The sequence below is a fragment of the Amia ocellicauda genome, chromosome 10 (assembly GCF_036373705.1).
Source record: "Amia ocellicauda isolate fAmiCal2 chromosome 10, fAmiCal2.hap1, whole genome shotgun sequence".
In the NCBI taxonomy this organism is placed as follows: Eukaryota; Metazoa; Chordata; class Actinopteri; order Amiiformes; family Amiidae; genus Amia; species Amia ocellicauda.
The window spans coordinates 15,061,004-15,075,191 of NC_089859.1; positions in this window are offsets into that span (position 1 = coordinate 15,061,004).

The following is a 14,188-nucleotide window of genomic DNA, read 5'->3' on the forward strand; positions in this document are numbered from 1 at the left end:
CACCGTCCCTGCAGTCAGGCCATGTAGAGCCAATAATTAACATTCAGATTTTGCCCTTGCTCCATGTAGATAATTTAATCAAACTCCCGCAGGCACTTAAATTGTCTGTATTGTACCCGACAGTTCATTGCCAAGCCAGGTGTGTCCAATTTCCACATACAATTATTAATAAACGGGAGAGAGAGACAGACAGTTTGTCCAGGTGAATCCAGAAGGATTTACTTTCATGTCTGAGATTGGAGCATGACTGTGTGGAGAAAAATCCACCCAAAGGAAAGAGGAATATCTGCCGTCCATTATTCACAAAGCTTCAGGACTGGGAGAAAGGAAAGAGAGGAGGATGGGGAGAATTATCTGTTCGTATTACTGTTATTGTATGCATTCATTTTGGTATCTGTCATTTAATGTACTTTGGGAAATACATTGTGCCAATAAAACCCGTTTGGAAAAACTGTACTTGTCTAATTGACTCAAAATAACTTCCATGTGAAGATCTGTCTAATGGTTTGTTTGTGTTCTGCTACAGTATATCCAGACTACAGTTTATCTTCTCTTCATTTAAATTAAACCCGTGGTGATTAGGGTGAAAATCTCATTCATTTACAAGCTCCTGCCAGGCAGTGTCATTGTGGTGCATTAACACACAGAAAACAGATTGTCAGTATATTATTTTCTTTTTCAATAAAAGCTATAGAACCATGTCTAATGCTATTGGTATTACGAGAGCTATGGATCTATTCACACATAAGATATGAAAGAGTTACTTAAAGATGGCAAGGCCGAGATTTCCTAGTTATTAATTTTTAATATTCATTTATATTTTATAGATGTGCTTGGGTTTTTTCTCTCAATTAATTTCTAAAGTAGTAATAGTCCAATCTTTGGTTTGGTGGTGAAGAAGATTATTCATATTCATATATATATTGAAATCCTGCCCCATTTTACACTAAGGACGGCGAAGACCGATGAAATAAAGCTCAGTAGCACTAAATGGGAAATCGGAGGACATATTTGAGAAACTGTTACTTCACCTAGAGGCTCCCCGTTTTAACGTGACTGCAATTTAAAAAAATTTGACTCTTGACTCTCAATGCACTGTATGTCCACAGTCCAATCCTCTTAAACTGACTGAGCACATTCATTTTCTTCCATGTAATTTTCAAAGTGTTACTGTAGGTCAAGTGGAATACAGATTAAAAGGGGGTTCCTTGGAAAGTTTTGTGACCTTGCAGTTTGTTAACTGAAGATGTTTCAGCAGTTTGTAGCCCAGCAGCGTTCACAGAGGAGTCATTCGGGAATAATTATTTGATTTTATTTTTTTACAGGATGCAGCACAAATGGAAGTATGTAGCAGAGAGGGAAGCAGGACTGTGCCAGAAGCAAAACAGAATTCCTTTGCATAAATTGATGCACTGGCCCCTAACATTCAGTTATTTAAACTTGCATCTCTATCATAGCTCAGAATTTTGTCATCTCCATGCAGTAAGTCCATGGGCTTCAATACTAACATCCACCATGAATCCCTCTCCCACTGCGGCACAGCGGGTCTTGCTGCCTTGCCGAGTAATATCGATTGTTTGATTGATTGATTTATCTCTGTGTTTATTTATTTATTATTCCTCTAGCTGCTCTGAATGAATATGGTGTTACAATTATTTAGTCTGCTCTTGTCTCTCCAGCAGTTTAATGAATTCAATGGCAATGTCAGTTGTCAGAGCGTTGTCACTGTGCAATAAAACTCCAGTCGCAAGGGGCATCTCTGATTTCATCAGCTGTCGGAGGGATGCACTGCACACTCACACGGGTCTGAATGCGAGCTGCGGTTCAATTTCAATAGCAAAGTATGAATAAGCGTAACAGCTGCTTTTTTTAATTATCACTAACACTGGAATGGTGAACACTTCACTGTAACAATTCACTATAACTAAGTGGGTCTGATGAGGTCGGGTCTATGACATTTCTTCACGAGATACATTTCATCACCAACTTGCACATTCACTTACAAATTACATACCGTCTGTCTCTTTTGATTTAGATCAAATATTTCATGTCCTATGACTAACTTTTATTAAATCCTGGTTACCCACGGCAGTTGTAGTAGTTTTATTAAAGTACGTAATCAATTCAGTAAATAAATATGGAGGGTAATTTGTGCCAAAATGTATAAACAAATAAATAAATAAAATATTAAATACATAGGCCTACATGAATAAATAAATCAAAAATGAAATACATACATATACACCGATCAGCCATAACATTATGACCACTGACAGGTGAAGTGAATAACACTGATAATCTCGTTATCATGGCACCTGTCAGTGGGTGGGATATGTTAGGCAGCAAGTGAACATTTTGTCCTCAAAGTTGATGTGTTAGAAGCAGGAAAAATGGGCAAGCATAAGGATCTGAGCGACTTTGACAAGGGCCACATTGTGATGGCTAGACGACTGGGTCAGAACACACAGTGCATCGCAGTTTGTTGCGTATGGGGCTGCGTAGCCGCAGACCAGTCAGGGTGCCCATGCTGACCCCTGTCCACTGCCGAAAGCGCCTACAATGTGCACGTGAGCATCAGAACTGGACCACAGAGCAATGGAAGAAGGTGGCCTGGTCTGATGAATCACGAGTTCAAGGTGTTGACTTGGCCTCCAAATTCCCCAGATCTCAATCCAATCGAGCATCTGTGGGATGTGCTGGACAAACAAGTCTGATCCATGGAGGCCCCACCTCGCAGCTTACAGGACTTAAAGGATCTGCTGCTGACGTCTTGGTGCCAGATACCACAGCACACCTTCAGAGGTCTAGTGGAGTCCATGCCTCGACGGGTCAGGGCTGTTTTGGCGGCAAAAGGGGGACCTACACAATATTAGGCAGGTGGTCATAATGTTATGGTTGATCAGTGTATTAATACATCAATATATTATCAGAGTTTGAGATGTTACCTTCAGGAAGGCAATATAGGGTACCTGTGTCAACCAAAAATGTATACAGGAAATCTTTTTCCCCACTGCAATTAGCTTTCTTAACTCAAGATGATTTTAAATAGTATTTTAGAATGTATTTTTATGTATAATGTACTTATTGATTGTATGTATTGATCTATATGTGGATGGATTATATTTTGTTGCGTTTTTCATTGAGTGAAACCAAAGACAATGTCCTCCTTGTGTGGACAATAAAGTATTATTGTATTGTATTGTATTTCTATATTTATTTATTTATTTTGTATTTTATTTATTCATGTTATTTATTAAATTTGGCACACATTACACTCCAGCAGCAATCATAACAAAACCCACAAAATAAACAAAAATATGAATAAGTTCCTTTTTAAGAACAAAACCAAGCAAACTAATTACAAATGAAAACCACAACAAGTAAACGTAAGTGAAATAAAATGCCAGTGCAAATACAAAAATAAAATAAAAAAATGAAACCCCAATAGTACAAACAATGCAAATAAATTATGTATTTTTGCTTTATATCAAACAATTATAATCACAAGCAAAGAGTTAATTGGGACATTTGTCATGTTTTAGTTCTTACATTGTTTTATTAAAGTTTGTGTTTCTAAGTTTGTATTTTGTTACAGGCCTTGCTATTTGTATAAAGTAAAATTAAAAGATTATTTCAAATTTCAAGTTTATTAAAATATGTATAAACTGTTTTACATTGTAAAATATAACGCATCGATAATCGATAATGTATACAAGCCAAGTGATTCATTATTCTATAAAAAGGGTGAAATTAAAGAGTTGCAAAACATTGCACGGTGCTCCTCCAGCTCCTCTCGGAAATAGCAGCACTCGCTCTGCCTGGTGCGCTGGGAGCGGAGACTGGGCTCTGGCAGGAGGAGCCAATTAGACCTGTGAGGAGCGCTGGGCCAGTGAAGCGCATCACTCTTTGGGCTTTGAACCAAGACCCCTAGAACTCATCATATTACAGACTTACAGGGGCTGACAGGTCAGAAAGACCAGTGCTTCCTGCTTTTGTCTAATCCTAATTGGGGATGCTTATTTCCTGCTCCTCAAAACACAAATCTTCGAGCCTCCAGATAACCATTTGCACTTGTGTCTCCTTCTGCCTCTTCTTTTCGCTCTTTCTTTTTTGTTTCATTTTCATAATAATGCAAAATTTGCAGGCGCACCACTAGGCTCAGTGTCTTCCCGTGGCTGTCTCCTAAGCCCTCATTTATCTTCTTTACTGTACATCACTGCTTTTGTGGCAGGTGAAGAATACTGTGTAATGGAATTTCACATTCCCGCAGTCCATTTTGGTGAGAAAAGCAATATTTTAACAGGCCCCCTTTGTGGATTCTTGTTAAAGCCAATAACAGAGGTACAGTGCATCCGGAAAGTATTCACAGCGCTTCACTTTTTCCACATTTTGTTATGTTACAGCCTTATTCCAAATTCATTATTTTCCTCAAAAGTCTACAAACAATACCCCATAATGACAAAGTGAAAGAAGATTCTTTGAAATCTTTGCAAATTTATTAAAAATCAAAAAAAGCACATGCACATCAGTATTCACAGCCTTTGCTCAATACTTTGTTGAAGCACCTTTGGCACCAATTACAGCCTCAAGTCTTTTTGAGTATGATGCTACAAGCTTGGCACACCTATTTGTGGGCAGTTTCTCCCATTCTTCTTTGCAGGACCTCTCAAGCTCCATCAGTTTGGAGGGGAGCGTCGGTGCACAGCCATTTTCAGATCTCTCCAGAGATGTTCAAACAGGTTCAAGTCTGGGCTCTGGCTGTGCCACTCAAGGACATTCACAGAGTTGTCCTGTAGCCACTCCTTTGTTATCTTGGCTGTGTGCTTAGGGTCGTTGTCCTGTTGGAAGATGAACCTTCGCCCCAGTCTGAGGTCCAGAGCGCTCTGGAGCAGGTTTTCATCAAGGATGTCTCTGTACATTGCTGCATTCATCTTTCCCTCGATCCTGACTACTCTCCCAGCTCCCTGTTAACTGTGGGACCTTATATAGACAGGTGTGTGCCTTTCCAAATCATGTCCAATCAACTGAATTTACCACAGGTGGACTCCAATCAAGTTTTAGAAACATCTGAAGGATGATCAGTGGAAACAGGATGCACCTGAGCTCAATTTTGAGTGTCATGGCAAAGGCTGTGAATACTTATGTACATGTGCTTTTTTTGGTTTTTATTTTTAATAAATTTGCAAAGATTTCAAACAAACTTCTTTCACGTTGTCTTTATGGGGTATTGTTTGTAGAATTTTGAGGAAAATAATGAATTTAATCAATTTTGGAATAAGGCTGTAACATAACAAAATGTGGAAAAAGTGAAGCGCTGTGAATACTTTCCGGATGCTCTGTATGCAGAATGCCAGCCCTCATCTTAAAACCCACTTCACTCCCTGCGGGCTCAGCAGGGCACAGGCACACGTCCTTCACAGTGGAGTCTGAAGACCTCACTCTTCTCCAGATTGCTGTTGCCAGGTGACAGTAACTGTTTTGTATGTTTTTTCTTCATATTTCCCCCCCTTTCCCTTCCTGTTCTCCTTCTTCTTGTTCATGGTAAGCCAGGCCTTGCAAGCCATCTATTTTAAGGTTATATAACAGCTGTCAACACTTCTCTCCACAATACAGATTTAATCTACCCCTCTCCCTGCATGATGTTCATAATATAGACAATCATAGATGTTTGCGATCAGTAAATGATGACTGGAGCAGGGCAGAGTACCAAATGTATTAAAAGAGATAGGGGTCATTCTCCCAAAACATGTACCACTAGTCAAAAGTCAAAAATGGACATGTCATTATCTATTATATTCTTGTATTTTTTAATTATTAAATGCCTTACCTAAAGACATCTGTATGAAAAAAAATATAATCCACCATCTACATGTTATGCTAGTGGCATGTTTTTACCATCCCTCTCTTAGAGTTTTGATTGAAACAAAGACACCAAACAGGTGTACAAGTATATAAACAAATATTATCTTGTGTTCTTGGTTGTCTGATATGTTTATTTTAACAGATCAACAGTGTCTGCATCTGTAGGTGTCCATGAGAGTCTGAATGGGTGGATGTCTCATTTTTAAACAGGTGCTGCGGCCATGTTTGGGTATGCATTTCATTCCCTGGTACACTCAACATAACATTTTGCTACCTGTTTGGGTTATTTATCATTTCTTTCTGATGTGTTCCTGCTGTAGAATTGCACAAAAAGGTGTCACAGTGAAACAGTGAACAGTAAATTTATTAATTACGGTGCTTGAGATGTGTGCCCATTCCACTCCTTACACATAGTAACCCATTTAAATTTAGCAACTGGAATTTTTCCACCAACAGTAAGTTATTTATAAATGCAGAATAAATGATCTTATTGGATTCAGACTACACGAAAATATGGCCCTTTCATGTACCGACTGTACATGATTTGGGGACACCGTACTCGCATAAACAAGTTATTTTTAATGACTGCATAACACTGCATGTATTCTCATTCAGATTTGTATGAAATTGACTCTATATTTGTGTTGTTATATGCATCTGATAATATATCACAACTCTGTTGTTTCTATTCAATACTACGATGGACAAAATAAAGTATGCTTAAAGACACCCAATATTTCAAACTGGATGTGGGAAAAATATCAATTTGTTTTATTTTGTTATCAATTAATATGTTATAATATCAGTCTAAATTCTGTTTATAATGAATAAGGCAGACAATTTGAAGCCATTTTAGTTTAAAATATATACTCTTGTTTGTGATGAGTACAAAGCATGCGACAAAATGGCGTCCAAATAAATTTCAACTTTTCGTGATCTAATTATTAATTACACAAAAACATTTAGGATTTCACTATTGAAACAATTATATTTACTTATTAATTTTGTATGCATGCTAACAACGGATGTTAAGATTTGTATAAATATATATATTTTGAAAACTATTGCCAAGTTGGTGATCAACCTCAGTGGTACATGTTTTGGGATAATATATATTTAAGTAATTCACCCGTACAGTAGGAGTCACAGTAAGAGAGTTTGGCTAGTTTGCAGAGTTATGTAAAAGACTCTTATACACTGTGATCCTTCACACAAAGAGAAGGAAAGAAAAAGAAAAATGAGTGACGGCATTTTCCATAGCAAGTCAATGCTCAGAAGGAAATGGATAAGAAACTGTTCGTTATACAAACATTTAAGTCCCAAGTGTGACAATATGAAGTCACGGATATAAGGAAATAACCCCCAGTTCAATTACAGCTCACAGTGTTTCCATGCCATTAAACCAAGTTTTGCATTAATCCCAGGCTCTGCTCCATAAAGCTAAAAACGACACCAGTTACTCTTGCACAGGAGTTCCTCCCTGAATGAAGGGGGGGGAGTGAAGATGGTGCACGGGCACTTGGAGATCTAGACACTCATCTCCATTTAACTAAAAGGGAGAAGCAACAAAACACATGCAGCAACAGTCTCCCCAGCCCAGTGCAGAGACGCCCACATGTCCAGCACTGTTTCCAGCTCAGTTCGTGGCAAGGAACACATGGAGGAGATGGTGCTGCTGTCCAGTGCACACGCGTACATATTGTCACTGCACATTGTCAATGAGCACCAAGGTGGCTTTCAGAGGTTCTTGACCTGATTGAAAAAGAACAAACGGTATGAGTATAAACAGAAATGAGGAACGACTCTGGAAAAGTTTGTCAGATGAGGAAAAACAAAACTTCCAGTTCAAGTTTGAGACTTTTTGTAAGTTACAGGAGGACCGGATATCATTTTCTAGCCCTCGGAAAGCTGAAGATAAGACTTTTGACTGAGATGGAGCCAACGTCTTGAGCGTGCCTCTGGGTCTCTGCTCTGCGGCTGTGTATGCAGGGAGGTTCCTCTGGGATGGAGGCAGAAGGGGGCGTGCTGCAGTGTCGCGTGGCGCAGCTCGCGTTGCAGTTTTGTTCTCACCAGGAGCATCCATCATTACCTCTCAAGGGGCTTATTAAAACACCAGATAACTGTGGAGCTCGGCACTATTATTTGCATTTGAACTGCAGTGGCACTTTTATAGAGTGACGTAAAGAGTTGGGATGGACGCAGTCCCACACCCCTAAGAACACAGACGGCCCCTCAGCGGCCCTGCCCTGGCTGTGTCCCAGGAGTAAGATCTGCCCCATACTGATCTGCTCAGTGCTCTAGAGGCTACCTGCACTATAATATAATTACAGCTATGCATTTTAAATACCTACAGCTCTAAAGTCAGTGAATCCACTTGCAAATACTGTTTCATAGTAATGTACTTGCCAAATTAAATATTTTTTTAATAAAGCCTATACTGTACACATAGGATTAGGTTTATTGGTGGACTTATCCAACCCAATATTGAGAGAGCCTCAATTTGTCCCTCTCAATCATGTAATTTACAGGGTAAGCCCCTCCCACTTTATGACAAGCAAGATCGTTCATAGATTTTATTTACGAGGTGTAGGTGTGTAATCGTCCCCTCCAACAACTCACAACTGGACTCACGATGGATGTCCCACCCACTTCAGAAACAAACGTGATGCCTCTGACTGTACAGATCATATTTTTGGATAGATTTTGAACCGTGATCACAAGTAAAGGTATGAAAGGCCAATTCTCACAGCTATGCTAACTTCTACAGGACAGCAGCTCTAACAAGAGTCCACAGACAGAGGAGATCTGTAACAACTCCAACAGCTCCAGTTCTTAGAACCCCTCAGAGGAATGTGATCGTAATAACATCACACATAACTAAATCACATTCTCATTTATAAAGACGATTAGCGGTTTAGGGGACACTTAATATTCACTGAACTACCATAGTCTGCTAATCGGATTCAGGTTTTACAGTGGTGTCTATTTACTGCACTGTATCATAAGCTGTCCCTCTGTGCATTTCAGGTATTCTACAACTTGCTGCTCTTCCCACTAAATATTAAGGTAGTTTATTGCCATTGCGCCATTTTCCAAACATGCATTGGAAATGGGATTCGATTTAAACTCCCACAATGTGGTTACTGCCCTTCCTCGCCATTTCCTTGGGAGGGCAAACTGAAGCAGTTACAAAGTATTCTGCATACCAGCTCATACAGCCATATGGTGACAAGAATGTTTAATAATCATTAGAAGAGTCTCGAGCAGATGGACAATTTGCTGAATGTGATTCATGTGGAACTGGACCCATATCACTAGTGCGTCTGTTTACATAATGTCTGTGTGGCGGCTTGCTGAACATGGTGTGGAATTCAAAGTACAAAGTACTGAAATGCTGTCAGCACCTCAAAGTCTGCATTAAACAGACTGGCTTGAAGTACAGTATACAGAACTGGCTGACCTTTGTGCTGTCTGATCCAGGGCGCTTGATGGACACCGTGTTACTGGTGTCACAGAAGGCTCTGTAAAAGGAACCTTCAAATATCGTCACTCAGCGTACCTTCAGTTTCAGAAGATTTCATTTTTTATATTTATATGCAGTTTTTCACATTATCAAGGTCAGTTTGGAGGGATTTTTCTATGTGTTTTAGCTGGCTTTATACATAAACAACCCTGTGAAATGTTCCTGCAGGTTACACTGGATGGTTGATGGCCCTGCCGAAAGTGACAGTAATAGATCATTATAATCCGGACAAGGAGGACAACTGCCCTAGGCAACGTGATAATCCCCGAGTTAATAATCACTAACAATGGCACGGATCACCTTTCCCAGCCATCCAAGAGCACAAATTAAAGCATGGAGGAATTATGAATTCCTGGCCTGGGCTGGTTGGACATTCCTAATCCAGGGGTTAAGTGCTATATGTAATTCATTCGCATACAAAAGCCCTCTCCATTAATCTCTGTGAATACTTCAGTGTGAGAAACCATTTCAGGAGGGCCTTGCCATAGGAAGATAGCAGACCTTTGCAGAGCCGCCTCTTCTGGCACGTGAATGGGCTGCATGATAAGACAAACGTCTATTGTAGAACCGCGATCGGAACTAATAGGCAGAATAGATGGGATTGAATAGGAGCTCTCCAATAAGCGTATCATTTTTCACATGAAGGCACACAGGGGCTAAGACGCTGTAACTCTTTCTAATGCCCTTGCAGTTTCCTGTACAAGAGGGAATCCCATCTTTTTACTGCAGGGCTCTGTTTTGGTTATGTAACTCACGTCAGACAACAGCTTTCAAAGACTATCATTGGTGTGCTTGTCGGGTGAAGAGCATGCAACATTTAAAATGCAAAGAGTGTAAGAATAGCAAATATTTTCCATCCTCTTTAATAGACCCATGGTAGCAAGACCACATACAGCTAAAGCAAAAGTACTTCTTTTCAGAAGGTCTGAAGGTTTAAATAACCTATCCTTTTCCTCCATTTTATATGATTGTATGGTTTTACTCTATAAATATATTTTATCTATGCATGTGTATGCACTACTGTATCTTCATATGCATCTTTACATTTTGATAATTAAATATTTCAAATATATTATTTGTAAACGATTTGTAGTAACTTCATATATTCTGAAAACTACTAGCAAACTCTACTGTAAACAGAAAAGCTGTATGTTCAAAAGGTTGTTATTTTAAAAGATGCACTACAGAAAGAATCCAGCGAACGGATTTTTAATTCATGCTATAATGCTGCCCCTTAGCACAGTAGAAGTGAAATACTGGGAAAGATTTCATTAGAGCTGCACTGGGGCAAAACTCATCTGCTCTGGATAACAGTGTGTGTGACTGAGCCAATCAATTAATTCACATTCCCCTTCCTCTGGCCACTCACGATCTGGATGTCACTCTGAAATCCTGAGCAACACAATGAGGCAAGAACAACAGCTGGAGAACAATGCCAACCTTTATATCCCTGTAAAAGTATTGTTGTAATTTGCATGTGGTATATCAGTTTCTTTTTTTATATAAATGTAAATATGTATACATGTTTTATTTTTCTCCAGCTAATAACTTATTTTAAAAATGAAACAATGAGAGAAAACAAAAACGCATGTGAATTTCACAAGCGTTTTCAGTTTTCTACCTCAAGGCAGTAATGTACAGGAGAGAAAAAAAAACACATTTCCTACTATGGTTTTATTTTCTATATCCCTACAGGGAAAAACACTACAGTGTTCTTTTAATTTTTTTCCTCTCATTTTATATAATAAAATGCTTCTGACCTACATAACGGCCAATTTATGTCTTTTTCTCTACTTCTCCGTGCCTGGTGATTGCAGGTGATGTCAGACAATCAGACACATCAGAGTAACAAACACCTGGTGAGGATGTCGTGATACTGATAACAGGTTGCCGACGCTTGAATCTTCAATAACAGCCTTGTTAGGCCAAGTGGGCAGAATAGTCCAAAGTACTCTGCAGGAAAGCATCAATTGATGTTCGCAGCAAAAAATAAGAATAAAGCAGAAGTGGTCTGATTTTTGAAGGCCTGTCCCATTGATCTTTTGAAAACTCTTTCCTATTCAGTTTTAAGGCCAGTCTGTAAGTATGCTTTTTCTGAATGAGCACTCCAGTCCAAGGACGGTCGATAAATTGAAATATGTAGAATAAAGAGGGAGAAATCTCTGGCAGCTGGGAGTGATTGTGTGTGTGTAAACAGGTGAGGAGATTGACCATTTAAACGTCAGCACAGGCACTACGGGCGAGCTGTAAACAGAGGAAAATAGTGTATGTTTGATCTTTTGGTGCAATCAACTCGTTAAGCTGCTTGTTCCAATATACTTAGCAGTGAAGCTGCAAGAGGCACACTATTTCCAACTCTTACAGGGAGGGAAGGGAGTACGTTCTGAACTACATGGGTATAAATAATAGATCTTAATTAAAAACAAATTGAGGGAGGGTAGTGAGCATTTGAAATATTTGTTTTCTTTGTAAGGATCTATTGCTATTGCATTAAGTACTTGCAGCTTAATGGTGGGGTATCATTTTTATTTTGTAATTATTATTATTATTTTTTTTTTACATTAATGATACATTAACCTAACATTAGCATTTTACATTAACCTATACATTCTAAATATAATACAAGAATGTAACATGATAATGTTACCACAGTATTTAATAATAATGTACATGGGAAGTTGTTGGTTATATAATCAGGTAAATTTATATATACTTTCATGAAACAAAGAGAATTATAATTAAATGATAGGATCGTGCCCTTACACTCTGCCCCTCTCTTTTCCCGACAGCTGCTCGAGTCTTAGATGCTACGGTTCAGCAGGTACCATCCGAATAAACTGATGGTGCTGCATCCTTATTTATTTGTAATTTTTTTACAACACCCATCTTGAACATCACTGAATATCTAAAACACTCTTCTGCTGCAGATGAAGCTGCTGTTGGGCGTAGCATCCCAATCCCTCGTTCTTTTCACAATTTTCACCCATTGCCGTCACAGTACCTGCTCCTTAGGAAACCCGTGGAGAGATACCAATGGCCCTGCAGTGTTGGATCAACCATATATTATACACCTATTTACCATGGTATCTCTCCCCACGGTGCATTATTATTATTTTTTGGTTTTCGTTAGCGTTAATGGAGCAAAACAGCTTGAGAGACGGTGAGCTTGTCCTGTTGTGACGTCACGCATAAATTAGCCACCACTTCGAGTGAGCTGGACTTGTCACAGAGGTGTCAAATTCAGGCTTGTTTCTTACAAACTTCGCATTAAAACCTACACATAACAACTACACAGATAGTTGTTTTGACCTTCCAACAGTCCTATAAAAGTGAATTTTGAAAAAATTGCCAGCCCACCTTCAATACCTACAAAACATGTTAAAAGCATGATTTTCTGTCTTATTAACATACACACACACTGCTAAAAGTACTGCTTCAGAATTCTCCCCTGCTTGATCAATTGTTTACAGTGTGTAATTATAGAACAATTCATGAAAGAGGGGTCTAAGATCATTATAGGTCTGCTCAGCCACTACGGTCATGGTCACAAGGGGATTTCATCCTACAGGCCAGAGCCTTCTAAGATGTGTCCATTTGTCACATCCCATTCAAGACCACCTTTATTGTGAACTGACTGGTGAGCTCCCCGGAGACGCCTGTTCGGCTCGTGTAATCTGGGCCTGTATTACCTTCTATTTGATGTTTGTTTGCTGCATTTCCCTGCAACGTCTCAGTGAGCAAATATGCCACTTTTCATTTGCTGCTGCTGTCTGGTGCAAGAGGGTCTGTGAGTCAGGTACATCAAATCGCATGCTTTATGCACATGCAGAGGAAGGCAGGGTTGTACTGAATGTGTAATAAACAAAAGAAACAGAAAGGAAACTGGTTATTCAACAGCAGACTGAGAAATCACCCATCACCCTGGGGAATGCACCATGCAGAAACTAAGCCTGTTGTGTTTGCATAGGTTGTGTATACAAGCTGGGATGACCTGCAAAGCCCCACCAAGGTAGAGGACATCTGATATATGCTGAACAGAATGCAAAACAACGGGCCAGTGATGGAGTGCTTGTAATAAGACAAAAAATTGCATTCAATCAGAATCAGGACCCCTGTTCTAGACCACGTCTAAAAAGGCCTTTTGTAGGCACACTTCGAAATCACATCCATTACACTGCAATGAATGGTTACTGTAATGCTAACGATAACTCAGGCTGCAGCTTCAGACAGTCGATAATTAAACGGATGCCACAGTACTTCACTGCATGGCAATAAAGGAACTGTATAAGGATTTATTCTTCAGATGCAACGATGGGTAAAGATTTTGAGAAAGCTGGGAGACATTTGATCAGTGTACTTACAGATTATAAACTATTTTCTAACGACATTCATGCAGACAAAAATAAACATCCAGCCTTGAAAGGTCACTCTTCTCCATTCAAAAATACTTTTAATTGACAATCAACAGCAAGTATCGAAAAGTAACACGATTCCTACATGGACAAATATACTGGACATGAATGAGGCTTCACAACACGTTTCAACATTAATTCAACCATCTCCACAGCTGTGTACCTTTTTGGGCATGTAGTAGAACAAGCAAAGAGAGCCAATCACAAACATGATGACATAGTAAATGGAGACCACTATAAAAATTAATGGGCTAGGGAAATAATTCATCATGACCTGATGTATTGATGGAATTTAATCATAATCTGAAATCTGATAAAATTACAAGAAATTATGCAATTTCTGATGTATAACACCTGTTCATTTGAAACATGGCTGCTGATGAGTGACAAT